The following is a 15355-nucleotide window of genomic DNA, read 5'->3' as shown; positions in this document are numbered from 1 at the left end:
GAGACACTTGCAGTCATAAACCTTTTAAACAACATAAAGGAATACCTCTTGGAGGCAGGGAAAGATATTAGGAGCCGCTTTCTAGGGTGGTAAAGGTTTTTTTTTTTTTCCCACCACAGTGGGGGTGCCACCTCTGTAAGCCATCCTTCCACCCCCATCCCCCTCCTCCCAGATGCCACAACTTAGGCCATTCATCTGCTCCGAGTTCAGCACTCCCCAGTATAAATAAAGTCCATCCAGATAGGAAGTTGTTTTGTTGTTGTTTTGGTAACTTGGCTAGTACTATGGACATAACTGGTTAGAAACATGTTATTTTCCTGAGATAGAAAGTTTCCTTAGTTAAAGGGTGCTTGTCTTCCCGTTAGGCACATTTGTGTGACAAAGTTCATGAGCTTAGGGTATAGGCAGACTCGATTTGAAGCTAGGCCTCACCACTTGCAAGCTCTCAGAGTCTCAGCTTTACCATTTTTAAAGCAAGGATATCACTACTTACATCATTACTCTACAGGGCTGTAGAGATGAAATGCGTGGATAAAATGCCTGTCATATAGGTCAGTTCAGTTCAGTCACTCAGTTGTGTCCGACTCTTTGCGACCCCATGAATCGCAGCACGCCAGGCCTCCCTGTCCATCACCAACTCCTGGAGTTCACTCAGACTCACATCCATCGAGTCAGTGATGCCATCCAGCCATCTCATCCTCTGTTGTCTCCCCTTCTCCTCCTGCCCCCAATCCCTCCCAGCATCAGAGTCTTTTCCAATGAGTCAACTCTTTGCATGAGGTGGCCAAAGTACTGGAGCTTCAGCTTTAGCATCATTCCTTCCAAAGAAATCCCAGGGCTGATCTCCTTCAGAATGGACTGGTTGGATCTCCTTGCAGTCCAAGGGACTCTCAAGAGTCTTCTCCAACACCACAGTTCAAAAACATCAGTTCTTCGGTGCTCAGCTTTCTTCACGGTCCAACTCTCACATCCATACATGACCACTGGGAAAACCATAGCCTTGACTAGACGGACCTTTGTTGGCAAAGTTATGTCTCTGCTTTTCAATATGCTATCTGGGTTGGTCATAACTTTCTTCCAAGGAGTAAGTGTCTTTTAATTTCATGGCTGCAGTCACCATCTGCAGTGATTTTGGAGCCCCAAAAAATAAAGTCTGACACTGTTTCCACTGTTTCCCCATCTATTTCCCATGAAGTGATGGGACCAGATGCCATGATCTTCATTTTCTGAATGTTGAGTTTTAAGCCAACTTTTTCACTCTCCACTGTCACTTTCAACAAGAGGGTTTTAGTTCTTCACTTTCTGCCATAAGGGTGGTGTCATCTGCATATCTGAGGTTATTGAGATTCCTCCTGGCAATCTTGATTCCAGCTTATGCTTCTTCCAGCCCAGCATTTCTCATGATGTACTCTGCATATAAGTTAAATAAGCAGGGTGACAATATACAGCCCTGACGTACTCCTTTTCCTATTTGGAACAAGTCTGTTGTTCCATGTCCAGTTCTAACTGTTGCTTCCTGACCTGCATACAGATTTCTCAAGAGGCAGGTCAGGTGGCCTGGTATTCCCATCTCTTTCAGAATTTTCCACAGTTTATTGTGATCCACACAGTCAAAGGCTTTGGCATAGTCAATAAAGCAGAAATAGATGTTTTTCTGGAACTCTCTTGCTTTTTCAATAATCCAGCAGATGTTGGCAATTTGGTCTCTGCTTCCTCTGCCTTTTCTAAAACCAGCTTGAGCATCTGGAAGTTCACGGTTCATGTATTGCTGAAGCCTGGCTTGGAGAATTTTGAGTATTACTTTACTAGCGTGTGAGATGAGTGCAATTGTGTGGTAGTTTGAGCATTCTTGGCATTTCCTTTCTTTGGGATTGGAATGAAAACTGACCTTTTCCAGTCACATAGTAGGCTCTCATTAAGCACCGGGTCCTTGGATGTTGTAAGTGTCAACAGAGAGGAGATGCACACTTGGCGCTCCTGCACTGCTTCCTGTCCTCAGTCATGACTCATTCTCAATACCAGAAGGTGTCAAACAACAGATCTCACCAGCTCTAAAAAGTAACACATATTGTGGGTGACTGGCACCCTTCACCATGATACTTGGGTTTAACCACAGATATTACCAAAGGTTGTTTCAAAATAAGTGTGGAGCCTCCTCCCCAAAAGCCCCTGTGAAAATTATCTATTCCTGGCCCTTGGTCAGTGTCCACCAGGGCCCTGTTTTGGCCCTGAGCACTTGCACACCCTGGGGACAAGATGGCACTTCTACACTTTTCAACAGAGCTCGCTAGCCCTCCCCTGCTGGTGGATAAGGACTGGCAGCCTCAGTGCTGCATAAGCCTGCCCAGGAGCCCAGTGTACAGAGGCTGGCATGTAGGAAAAAGTGGGAGACTGCCTCTCTGGAGCTGAAGCTCAAATGGATTTTCTGTTTGTTGGGTTGGAAAGGACAAAAGAGCCCATCAGAGCAGAATAGCCAAGGACAGCCCAAGAGGGTGACTATTTTGAATTGATGTGAGACCCCAAAATAGTCATCTTTCAGGAATAGTGGTTAAAAACACAGCCTTTGACAACAAATGGACTCCTGTTGAATACTTGACCATTTCCTAGGTAATATGACCTTGAACAAGCTCTATAACCATTTAAACCATAAGACTGGATAATCTGATAAGGGACAGGGCATAAATGGAAAAGATGAGAGATTGTCTAAAGGTGAACTCCAGGGTTCACCAACATTTATAGAAAACAATCCATATGAAAGAGGCCTTTAGGGGCCATATTCCTTTGGACTCTCCAAGTTATATGCTTTAGGTGAGCAGTAATTGTTATTAGGCCAAGAGTAATTTTTAAAATTAGTAATTTTTTAAATTGCCCAAAGAAATACAATGCCAAATAATGCTCAAACTGCATTCAAATTTCACTCATCTCACATGCTGGTAAAGTAATGCTCAAAATTCTCCAAGCCAGACTTCAACAGTATGTGAACAGTGAACTTACAGATGTTCAAGCTGGTTTTAGAAAAGGCAGAGGAACCAGAAATCAAATTGCCAACACTCGTTGCATTGTTGAAAAAGCAAGAGAGTTCCAGAGGCTTGAAGACTCACTAGTCCCTGACTGACATGGGCGACCTCATAACTAATTCTGTTCAGAACAGTGATATTAAAAATCATAGACATTACTTTGCCAACAAAGGTTTGTCTAGTCCAAGCTATGATTTTTCCAGTAGTCCTGTATGGATGTGAGAGTTGGACAATAAAGAAAGCAGAGCGCCGAAGAATTGATGCTTTTGAACTGTGGTGTTGGAGAAGACTCTTGAGAGTCCCTTGGACTGCAAGGAGATCCAACCAGTCCATCCTAAAGGAAATCAGTCCTGAATATTCATTGGAAGGACTGATGTTGAAGCTGAAACTCCAATACTTTGGCCACCTGATGCAAAGAACTGACTCATTTGAAAAGACCCTGATGCTGGGAAAGATTGAAGGTGGGAGAAGGGGATAACAGAGGATGAGATGGTTGGATGGCATCACTGACTCAGTGAACATGAGTTTGAGTAAACTGTGGGAGTTGGTGATGGACAGGGAGGCCTGGCATGCTGCAGTCCATGGGGTCACAAAGAATCTGACACGACTGAGGGACTGAACTGAACCGAATTTTTAAAAATTTTCTTGTGGACTTAATACAACCGCAACTCCTAGAAGCTGTCCTTGGTCTCTTGACTAGCAGACCTTGCTCAGACCTGTCTCCTGGCTGGAGTGGGCCATGGAGGGCAGTCTGAGACATGGCTTAGCTTTGCCAGAGAGTGTTCTGAACAGGATTAGTTATGAAGTCGCCCATCTCAGTCAGGGACTAGTGAGTCTTAAAGCCTCTGGAGACCAGCCCAGTGCTTGTGTTAACAGAGGGAAACCACAAGTGTTGCTAGAGGCCCCATGAGGCCACCATTTACATGTGGCCCAGCCCTGCAGGGAGAGGCCTGCAGAAGCCACTCTGAAGTGGCAAACTGAGATGACTGGTCAATTTGGAGATGCAGGTCGGGGGGGGGGGTTGGTTGCAGTGAGCTCTTATTTTGGTCCCCAAGAGGAAACTTGCCCTTGTGCAGCAGGGCCTCCTCTGGTTTCAGAGCTTTGAAGAACAGAAACAAGCAGATTTTTTAAAAAACCAAAACAGGGTTTAGTGTTCTTGTCTGGTTTTAGCTGTTGAGCCTGGTGGGGCCCTTTAGTGCTTTTGTTTGTTGCTCAGACGGAAAATAATCTGCCTGAAATACAGGAGATCTGTGTTTGATCCCTGGGTCGGGAAGATCCCCTGGAGAAGGGCATGACAACCCACTCCGGTCATCTTGCCTGCAGAGTTCCATGAACAGAGGGGCCTGGTGGGCTGCAGTCCATGCAGTCACAAAGAGTCCAACATGACTGAGCGACTAAGCACAGCACACAAAAGGCAAATATGAAAATAAACTACATTAAAAAAAATGAAAGCAATGATTTCAAGTTCTGAATGGCTCCTTTTGGCCTCCCAAGGTTCTGATCCTGGAGCCTTTCTGTTTGTGAAAAAGGAAGATTAGCAAAGATAGAGAGGTGTTAAAGACCCACACCATAACTTTTTTGATGTAATCCAGAAGATTGAAAGAGATTTGAAAGGATTAATTGTCACTATGAGTCAAGGTTATACAACATCCCCTCAGTGTACCACCTCCCACCCTCCACCCCAGCCCCCAACCATTCTAAAAGTTTTTTCTTAGAAATGCTGCACTGAAAGGACACAGAGACTGTGTCCCACTCACTAGCAAGTCTCAGGAATGACAAGGGGGCCTGTGTCTATATAAAAGTGAAAGTGTTAGTTGCTCAGTTGTGTCCAACTCTCTGCGGCCCCACAGACTGTAGCCTGTGCCAGGCTCCTCTGTCCATGGAATGAATTCTCCAGGTAAGATTCCCGGAGTGGGTTGCCGTTCCCTTCTCCAGGGGATCTTTCTGACCCAGGGATCAAACCCAGGTCTCCTGCATTTCAGGCAGATATTATTTTCATACTTGTCTTTTACTTATCACAAATAATAAAAGTTAAAAAAAGTGACTTAATTTAAGGAAAGTTAATAAAAAAGTATACAGACTGTGGTTATGGCAAAAATCATGAAGGTAGTGTGTGAATGACTGAATTTGGTGGGAGGGGGTGGAATACTGCCACAGTGAAATCTCACACTTGGGTGTATGGAGTACAAGTGCCTTTAATACCAGAAAAGATTTTTAGGTCAGAGATCACTGTCCGTAACTATTTTGAAGAGGTTATTCCATTGTCCACTGGGTTCCAGAGTTGCTGGGGAGAAGTCAGAAGTCACCTTGACTCCAGATGCTATGTGTGTGATTTTGGTCTTGCCTCTGGAAATCGTAGGATCTTCCCTTAGTCTTCTGTGCTCTGAAGTTCCATGGTGATGTTCCTTGGTATGAACCCATCTCATCTGTGTTAGCACTGGGGTATTTTCTTTACTTTTTAAAAATTGAGATGTATTTAGTCTACAACATCATGTAAGTTGAAGGTGTAAAACATATTGATTTGATACATTTAGATTGCAGTGTGATTGCCACTGTAACGTTAGCCAACACCACTGTTGCATCACATAATTATCATTTTTTCTACTGTTGGGAACAATTAAGATCTGGTCTGTTAGCAAGCGTAATGATTTTAGTATAGTTTTGTTGTCTCTAATCACTATATTGTGTACAGATATTCCTAGACTTATGATAAGGTTATATTCTGATAAACCCATAGTAAATCGAAAATATCATGTCAAAAATTATTAATAATTTAATTTATCTAACCTTCTAAACGGATTAGATGGGCTTCCCTGGTGGCACAGATGGTAAAGAATCTGCCTGCAATGCAGGAGATCCAGATTCATTCCCTGGGTCAGGAAGATCCCCTGGAGAAGGGAATAACAACCCACTCCAATATTCTTACCTGGAGAATTCTATGGACAGAGGAGCCTGGTGGCTATAGTCCATGGGGTCGCAAAGAGTCAGACACAACTGAGCAATTAATGCTTACTTCCTTACATACTAAGCAGCATAGCTTAGTCTAGCCTACTTTAAATGTGCTCAGAACACTTACATGAGCTGACATTTGGGCAAAATCATCTAATACACAGGCTATTTTATAATAATGTGTTGAAAATCTCATGTAAATGATTGAATACTGGTCTGAAAGTGAAAAATGGAATGTTGTCTGGGTACAGAATGGTTATAAGTGTCTTGGTTGTCTACTTTTGCATTCACATGGCTCCCTGGGAGGTGTGGCTCCCTGCCATGATCCAGCATCACAAGAGAGCATCATACAATATCACTGACTTGCAAAAAGATCAAAATTGAAAATTGAAGTACAGTTTCTACTGAATGCATGTTGCTTTTGCACCATCATTAAGTCAGAAAATTGTGAGTCAAATCATCGTAAGTTGGGGACCATTTGCGTAAAATCTCTGGGATAAATAAATCCCAGAGATACCAGTTACAAGTATGTACCCTAAAGAGCAGCTCTCCCATTTCCTGCTCCTTCCCATAGCCCCCAGCAACCACTATTTTCCTTTCTGCTTTTATGATTTTAGATTTTTTTAGATTTCACGTCTTAAAAATATCATAGAGTAGTTGTCTTTCTCTGATTTACCTCACATGACATAATATCCTCTAGGTCCATATGTGTTGCAAATGGCAGGATTTTCTTCTTTCTTATGGTTGGACAACATTCCATTGTGTATGTGTGTGTGCGTGTGTGTGTATCTATACATCTGTGTATACAAACCATGTCATCTTTATCCGCTCATCCACTGATGGGCACTTAGGCTATTTCCATATCTTGGCTGTTGTGAATTATGCTACAATAACATAGGAGTGCATACGTGTCTCTTGGGTAATCTGTTTTCATTTCCTTTGAATATATACCCAGAAGTGGGATTGCTGGATCATATGAAAGTTTTATTTTTAGTTTTTTGAGGAACTTCCATATGGTGCTTCATGGTTGCTGAACCAGTTTATAATCTTACCAACCATGTGCAAAGATTCTGGGAAATTTTCTTTTCTGTTTTTATTGATGTATAGTTGATTTACAATGTTGTACTGGGAAATTTTCTTGATTATAATAATAATAGTAATTTATTTTCTGTAATATTACTATTTATGTTATTTTATTAATATTTTGTTATTTTATTTTCTGTTTCCTCTGTCAACTATAGAGCTTCTGTATGCTCAGATTCTACCTCTCCTTTTCAGAGTTTCTATTTTTATTCTCTTTCCTCCCTGTTTTCATCTCTTTGCCTTTCTATTTTCTGGGCAAATTCCCCAACTTATAACATGTTTACTGACTGAGCTTTGTATTTCTGTTCTTATACATCTATTTCCTAAGAACTGTTTTGTTCTCTCTGAAATTTCCATTTTTAGAGCATACTATTCTTATTTTGAGCTTTAAGCCAACTTTTTCACTCTCCACTTTCACTTTCATCAAGAGGCTTTTTAGTTCCTCTTCACTTTCTGCCATAAGGGTGGTGTCATCTGCATATCTGAGGTTACTGATATTTCTCCCAGCAATCTTGATTCCAGCTTGTGCTTCTTCCAGCCCAGCATTTCTCATGATGTTTTCTGCATAGAAGTTAAACAAGCAAGGTGACAATATACAGCCTTGACGTGCTCCTTTTCCTATTTGGAACCAATCTGTTGTTCCATGTCCAGTTCTAACTGTTGCTTCCTGACCTGCATACAGGTTTCTCAAGAGGCAGGTAGTCTGGTATTCCCATCTCTTTCAGAATTTTCCACAGTTTATTGTGATCCACACAGTCAAAGGCTTTGGCATAGTCAATAAAGCAGAAATAGATGTTTTTCTGGAACTCTCTTGCTTTTTCCATGATCCAGCAGATGTTGGCAATTTGATCTCTGGTTCCTCTGCCTTTTCTAAAACCAGTTTGAACATCAGGAAGTTCACGGTTCACGTATTGCTGAAGCCTGGCTCGGAGAATTTTGAGCATTACTTTACTAGTGTGTGAGATGGATGAGTGCAATTGTGCAGTAGTTTGAGCATTCTTTGGCATTGCCTTTCTTTGAGATTGGAATGAAAACTGACCTTTTACAGTCCTGTGGCCACTGCTGAGTTTTCCAAATTTGCTGGCATATTGAGTGCAGCACTTTCACAGCATCATCTTTCAGGATTTGAAATAGCTCAACTGGAATTCCATCACCTCCACTAGCTTTGTTTGTAGTGATGCCTTCTAAGGCCCACTTGACTTCATATTCCAGGATGTCTGGCTCTAGGTGAGTGATCACACCATTGTGATTATCTGGGTCATGAAGATCTTTTTTGTACAGTTCTTCTGTGTATTCTTGCCATCTCTTCTTAATATCTACTGCTTCTGTTAGGTCCATACCATTTCTGTCCTTTATCGAGCCCATCTTTGCATGAAATTTTCCTTTGGTATCTCTGATTTTCTTGAAGAGATCTCTAATCTTTCCCATTCTGTTGTTTTCCTCTATTTCTTTGCATTGATTGCTGAGGAAGGCTTTCTTATCTCTTCTTGCTATTGTTTGGAACTCTGCATTCAGATGCTTATATCTTTCCTTTTCTCCTTTGCTTTTTGCTTCTCTTCTTTTCACAGCTATTTGTAAGGCCTCCCCAGACAGCCATTTTGCTTTTTTGCATTTCTTTTCCATGGGGATGGTCTTGATCCCTGTCTCCTGTACAATGTCACGAACCTCAGTCCATAGTTCATTAGGCACTCTATCTATCAGATCTAGGCCCTTAAATCTATTTCTCACTTCCACTGTATAATCATAAGGGATTTGATTTAGGTCATACCTGAATGGTCTAGTGGTTTTCCCAACTTTCTTCACTTGCAGTCTGAATTTGGCAATAAGGAGTTCATGATCTGAGCCACAGTCAGCTCCTGGTCTTGTTTTTGTTGACTGTATGGAGCTTCTCCATCTTTGGCTGCAAAGAATATAATCAATCTGATTTCGGTGTTGAGCATCTGGTAATGTCCCTGTGTAGAGTCTTCTCTTGTGTTGTTGGAAGAGGGTGTTTGCTATGACCAGTGTGTTCTCTTGGCAAAACTCTATTAGTCTTTGCCCTGCATCATTCCGTATTCCAAGGCCAAATTTGCCTGTTACTCCAGGTGTTTCTTGACTTCCTACTATTCCAGTCCCCTATAATGAAAAGGACATCTTTTTTGGGTGTTAGTTCTAAAAGGTCTTGTAGGTCTTCATAGAACCATTCAGCTTCAGCTTCTTCAGCGTTACTGGTTGGGGCATAGACATGGATTACTGTGATACTGAATGGTTTGCCTTGGAAACGAACAGAGATCATTCTGTCGTTTTTGAGACTGCATCCAAGTACTGCATTTCGGACTCTTTTGTTGACCATCATGGCTACTCCATGTCTTCTAAGGGATTCCTGCCCGCAGTAGTAGATACAATGGTCATCTGAGTTAAATTCACCCATTCCAGTACATTTTAGTTCGCTGATTCCTAGAATGTTGATATTCACTCTTGCCGTCTCCTGTTTGACCACTTCCAATTTGCCTTGATTCATGGACCTGAAATTCCAGGTTCCTATGCAATATTGCTCTTTACAGCACCAGACCTTGCTTCTATCACCAGTCACATCCACAACTGGGTATTGTTTTTGCTTTGGCTCCATCCCTTCATTCTTTCTGGAGTTATTTTTCCACTGATCTCCAGTAGCACATTGGGCACCTACTGACCTGGGGAGTTCCTCTTTCAGTATCCTATCATTTTGCCTTTTCATACTGTTCATGGGGTTCTCAAGGCAAGAATACTGAAGGGGTTTGCCATTCCCTTCTCCAGTGGACCACATTGTGTCAGACCTCTCCACCATGCCCACCCATCTTGTGTGGCCCCACAGGGCATGGCTTAGTTTCATTTAATTAGACAAGGCTGTGGTCCCATCACTTCATGGGAAATAGGTGGGGAAACAGTGGAAACAGTGTCAGACTTTATTTTTGGGGGGGCTCCAAAATCACTTCAGATGGTGACTGCAGCCATGAAATTAAAAGATGCTTACTCCTTGGAAGAAATGTTATGACCAACCCAGATAGCATATTGAAAAGCAGAGACATACCTTTGCCAACAAAGGTCCGTCTAGTCAAGGCTATGGTTTTTCCCAGTGGTCATGTATGGATGTGAGAGTTGGACTGTGAAGAAGGCTGAGCGTTGAAGAATTGATGCTTTTGAACTGTGGTGTTGGAGAAGACTCTTGAGAGTCCCTTGGACTGCAAGGAGATCCAACCAGTCCATTCTGAAGGAGATCAGCCCTGGGATTTCTTTGGAAGGAATGATGCTAAAGCTGAAACTCCAGTACTTTGGCCACCTCATGCAAAGAGTTGACTCATTGGAAAAGACTCTGATGCTGGGAGGGATTGGGGGCAGGAGGAGAAGGGGACGCCAGAGGATGAGATGGCTGGATGGCATCACTGACTCGATGGACGTGAGTCTGAGTGAACTCCGGGAGATGGTGATGGATAGGGAGGCCTGGCGTGCTATGATTCATGGGGTCGCGAAGATTCAGACACGACTGAGCGACTGAACTGAACTGATTCTTATTTTATAGTTGCAGTATTTTCCTTTCATCTTAGGATATTCATACGTTTTTGCTTTGATTTCTTTTCTCTAGATAGTCTTTGTTTCCTCCAGGTTTCTTTTTTTCCTGTTTATGTTTTGTTTTTCATTATAAATTCTTCCCTCAAATGTCTGGTGATCCTTGGTAGTCACCTCATGAGGCATTAAAAATTGACTGGAGGGACTTCTCTGGTGGTCCAATGGTTAAGACTCTGTATTTCCAATGCAGGGGGCACAGGTTCAATCTCTGGTTTGGAAGCTAAGATTCCACATGCTACGCAGCACCCCCCCCCCAAAAAAAAAGATTAGAATACCCAAAAGAATTGAAAAGATGGTCTCAGATGCTTGTATGCCAGTGTTCATTGTAGTATTACTATTCATAATAGCCAAAAAGTGGAAACAGCCTAAGTGCCCATTCACACATTAATGGAATTACAAAGTGGGGTATGTACATGCAATGGAACATTATTCAGCCATCAAAGGAATGAAATTCTGATACATGCTACAACATGAATGTAACTTGAAAACATACCGAGGGAAATGAGCCAGAAACAAAAGGACATATAATATTGTATGATTACACTTATATGAAATTTTGAGAATAGGCAAATTCATCAAGACAGAAAGTAGAGTAGAGGTTACTAGGGGCTGAGGGGGAGGAACGAGTGGGAATTATTGCTTAATGAGCACAGAACTTCTGTTTGGAGTGATGAAAATTGTGGAAATAGATAGTGGGGGTAATTGCACAACACTGCAAATGTACTTAATGCCACTGCAGTGTAAACTCACAAATGGTTACAATGGCACATTTTATATAAAATGTGATTTACCACCATGAGAAAAATAAAAGATGATTGGCAGCCCTGAGCTCACTGGAGCTTATTGACTGTCAGGAGTTCTGGCCAGGCCAATTCCTGGGGGAACCTGTATTTCAGAACCTTAGATTGAGATTCCCCAGTGAAGCCTCTTTCAAGGTCTTGCCTAAAGCCTACAAACCTGGCTGCTGGCATTCTGGGCGAGAATGAGGGAAAGCAGCTGAGGCTGAGATGAGAGGGTGTCGGTATTCAGTGTAAGTCTTGACTGAATGTCAAAATCTAATGCCACTGCACTGTATTTCAGTATCAAAACTGTCAACCATGCCTGGTGTTCCCTGGGCCAGAGACCTGCAATTTACTGTCTCCAGAAAATGCACGTTGCTGTTCCCCTGGGTTGTCTGGGCAGGAGGAGATGGGAGAGACGGTCACTGGCTGTGCAGAGTGGAAGGCACCCTGAGGGCCACGTGCTTCCTAAGCCGATTTCCAGTCAGTCCTCATGTTTTCAGACCTTCCCCCATCCTCGATTTCAGAGCTTCCTGGTTCCTGTAATGTCTAGATCTTTTGGGAGTCCTGAAGTCTAAAATAGGCTGCTTCTCAATTTTTCCCCACTGCAGCTTAGGAATTAGATTTTGTAGATAAATATATAATCAGCTTGTTTTAATGAGACAACTTTTTTAAACCCATGACTTATTTATGAGTGCACGCAGATTTAAAATTGGGCTTCCCAGGTGGTGTTAGTGGTAAGAACCCACTTGCCAGTGCGGGAGACATAAGAGACATGTGTTCAATCCCTGGGTCAGGAAGATTCCCCTGGAAGAAGGCATGTCAACCCATTCTAGTATTCTTGCCTGGAAAATCGCATGGACAAACGAGCCTGGCAGGCTACAGACCATAGGGCCACAAAAAGTCGTACACTACTGCAGCGACTTAACACACACACAGGTTTAAAATAAGTTTCAACTATCTTTTGGGGGTCTGATTTTGGGTTTAATTGGGTTTAATTGCCAAAGATGGCCAAAACTGTAAATGATGGTTTTATGGCTGAAGATATGGTCGCTCTATAGAGTCCCTGAAATTTTAGGGAACTTCTTTGTGACCTACTATATGGTCAACTTTAGTAAATATTGTCTTGTGTAGTAGATCCTTTGATGTAGGCAAGATGGAATTATTACCCACTTTCTTATAAGCAGATCATTGGGGCCCCACAGAATTTTAAATACTTGCCCAGAGTTCCTCATTCAAATTGGACCAGAACTGAGAAATGTGAAAAATGGCAGCATAGGAATTGAAAGCATGGGCGGAGGAGCCAAGATGGCGGAGGAGTAGGACGGGGAGAACACTTTCTCCCTGACAAATTCATCAAAAGAGCATTTAAAAGCCGAGTAAATTCCACAAAACAATTTCTGAATGCCGGCAGAGGACATCAGGCACCCAGAAAAGCAACCCAAGTCTTCAAAAGGAGGTAGGAAAAAACATAAAAGACAAAAAAAAGAGACAAAAGAGGGAGGGACGGAGTTCTGTCCCGGGAAGGGAGTCTTAAAAAGAGAGAAGTTTCCAAACATCAGGAAACTTTCTCGCTGCCGAATCTGTGCCGAGCTTTGGAAGCACAGAGGGCAACATAACAGGGAGAAAAAATAAATAAACAATTAAAACTCGCAGATTGCGAGCCCAAGGTAACTCCCCCAGCGGAGAAGCAGCACAGAAGCCTGCACACGCCATTAGCAAGCGGGGGCTGGGCAGGGAGGCGCGGCGCGGGCTGCATCACTTAGAGTAAGGACCTGGCCTGAATACCCTGAGTGCTATCTGAGCGAAATAATCTGGGCTAGCAAACCAGACTGTGGGATATCTATCATGCGAAAAGCCAGCCCTAACCTAAGACACCGGCAGGCCTGAGCACAGAACAAAGGACTGAACAGAGATAGCCGGCTGCAGACCTTCCCCCTCCGGTGACATGCAGCCAGAGCCGGAAGGGGGCAATCGCAGCCCCAGAGAGACATTATCTATAAAACTGTAAGCGGGCTTCTTTGCTAACTAAAACTTCTTGGGGGTCTGGACGGTCAACATCTGCCTGAGAAGGTGCGCCGGTTGTACACCTAGATAACCGAGTGGCGGGGAGGCGATAAGTCGCAGTAATCGCACTCGTTAAACACCTCATCACTTGAGCTGCTTGGACCTGGGAAGGGCACAAAACGCAGGTCCAACCGAGTCTGCGCCTCTGAGGACTACCCAAGTGCCTGAACCTGAGTGGCTTGGACCTGGGAGGTGCAGGCAGCCCAGGGCTGGCCACAGATGGTTCCTGGCGGAACAACCTAGAGCCTGAGCAGTGTGGGCAGGGAGGCTACACGCGCCGTGAGCAGGGGCAGACCCAGTGTGGCTGAGGCACTGCGAGCACACGCCAGTGTTACTTGTTTGCAGCATCCCTCCCTCCCTCCCCACAGCGCGATTGAACAAGTGAGCCTAAAAAAAAAAAAAAAAAAAAAAGTGTCCTCCACCGTCCCTTTTGTGTCAGGGCGGAAACCAGACACTGAAGAGTCCAGCAAACAGAAGAAGCTATAACAGAGGGAACCGCCTTGGAAGCTACAGGCAATAGATTAAAACCCTGTGGTTACTACCTACTACATAGGAAGGGGCCTATAGATCTTGAGAAATAAAAGTCGGACCAAGGATCTAGCCAAAAATGAGCTGAACCCACAATACTCACAACAAAACCAGAGAAAGTCCTCAATATATTTTTACTGTTTTTACGATCATTCTTTCTTTCTTTGTTTTTTAATTTTTTAAAAAAATTTTAAGTCCTCTATTATTCCTTTAATTTTCACTTTTATAACCTATTACTTTGCAAAAAAAAAAAAATCCTATTTTTTTTTCTTCAGCAAACTTCACATATATATTTTTTATTATTTTTTGACCTTGTTATTTTTTTTTTCTTCTTTTCTTTAACATTGTATTTTGAAATTCCAAACTCTACTCTAGATTTTTAATTTTAGCTTTTTGGTATTTGTTATCAATTTTGTACATATAGTTTTTTAATAATTTCTGTGACTTTTTTTTCTCTCTGTTTCTTTCTCTTCTTCTTTTATATAACATTGTATATCTGAAATTCCTAACTCTACTCTAGATTTTTAATTTATGCTTTTTGGTATTTGGTATCAATTTTGTACCTGTATTTTCTTTATAATTTTTGCGACATTGTTTGTTTTTGTTTGTTTGTTTTCTCTCTTTCTTTTTCTTCTTTTTTTTAACATTGTATTTTTGAAATTCCAAACTCTACTCTAGATTTTTAACTTTTGCTTTTTGGTATTAGTTATCAATTTTGTACCTATATTTTCTTTATAATTTTCACGACCTTGTTTTTGTTTGTTCGTTTTTTCTCTCTTTCTTTTCCTTCTTTTTTTTTTAACACTGTATTTTTGAAATTCCAAACTCTACTCTAGATTTTTAATTTTTGCTTTTATGTATTTGTTACCAATTTTGTACCTTTAAGAACCCAATCTTCAGTACCCATTTTTCACTAGGGAATGAGATTACTGGCTTAATTGCTCTCTCTCCCTTTGGACTCTCCTTTTTCTCCACCAGGTCGCCTGTGTCTCCTCCCTAACCCCTCTCTACTCTACCCAACTCTGTGAATTTCTGTGTGTTCCAGACAGTGGAAAACAATTAGGGAACTGATTACTGGCTGGATATGTCTCCCTCCTTTTCATTCCCCCCTTTTATCCTTCTGGCCACCTCTGTCTCCTTCCTCCCTCTTCTCTTCTCTGTATAACTCCGTGAACATCTCTGAGCAGTCCAGTTGTGGAGTGCACATAAGGAAGTGATTATTGGCTAGCCCACTCTCTCCACTATTGATTCCACCTCATCTCATTCGGGTCACCTCTAACTCCCTCCTCCCTCTTCTCTTCTCCATGTAACACTGTGAACCTCTCTGGGTGACCCTCACGGTAGAGA

This window comes from Bos mutus, chromosome 4 (genome assembly GCF_027580195.1).
Source record: "Bos mutus isolate GX-2022 chromosome 4, NWIPB_WYAK_1.1, whole genome shotgun sequence".
NCBI classification, from domain to species: Eukaryota; Metazoa; Chordata; class Mammalia; order Artiodactyla; family Bovidae; genus Bos; species Bos mutus.
The sequence above is the reverse complement of the archived record's forward strand: the minus strand, read 5'-3'. Positions refer to the sequence as shown.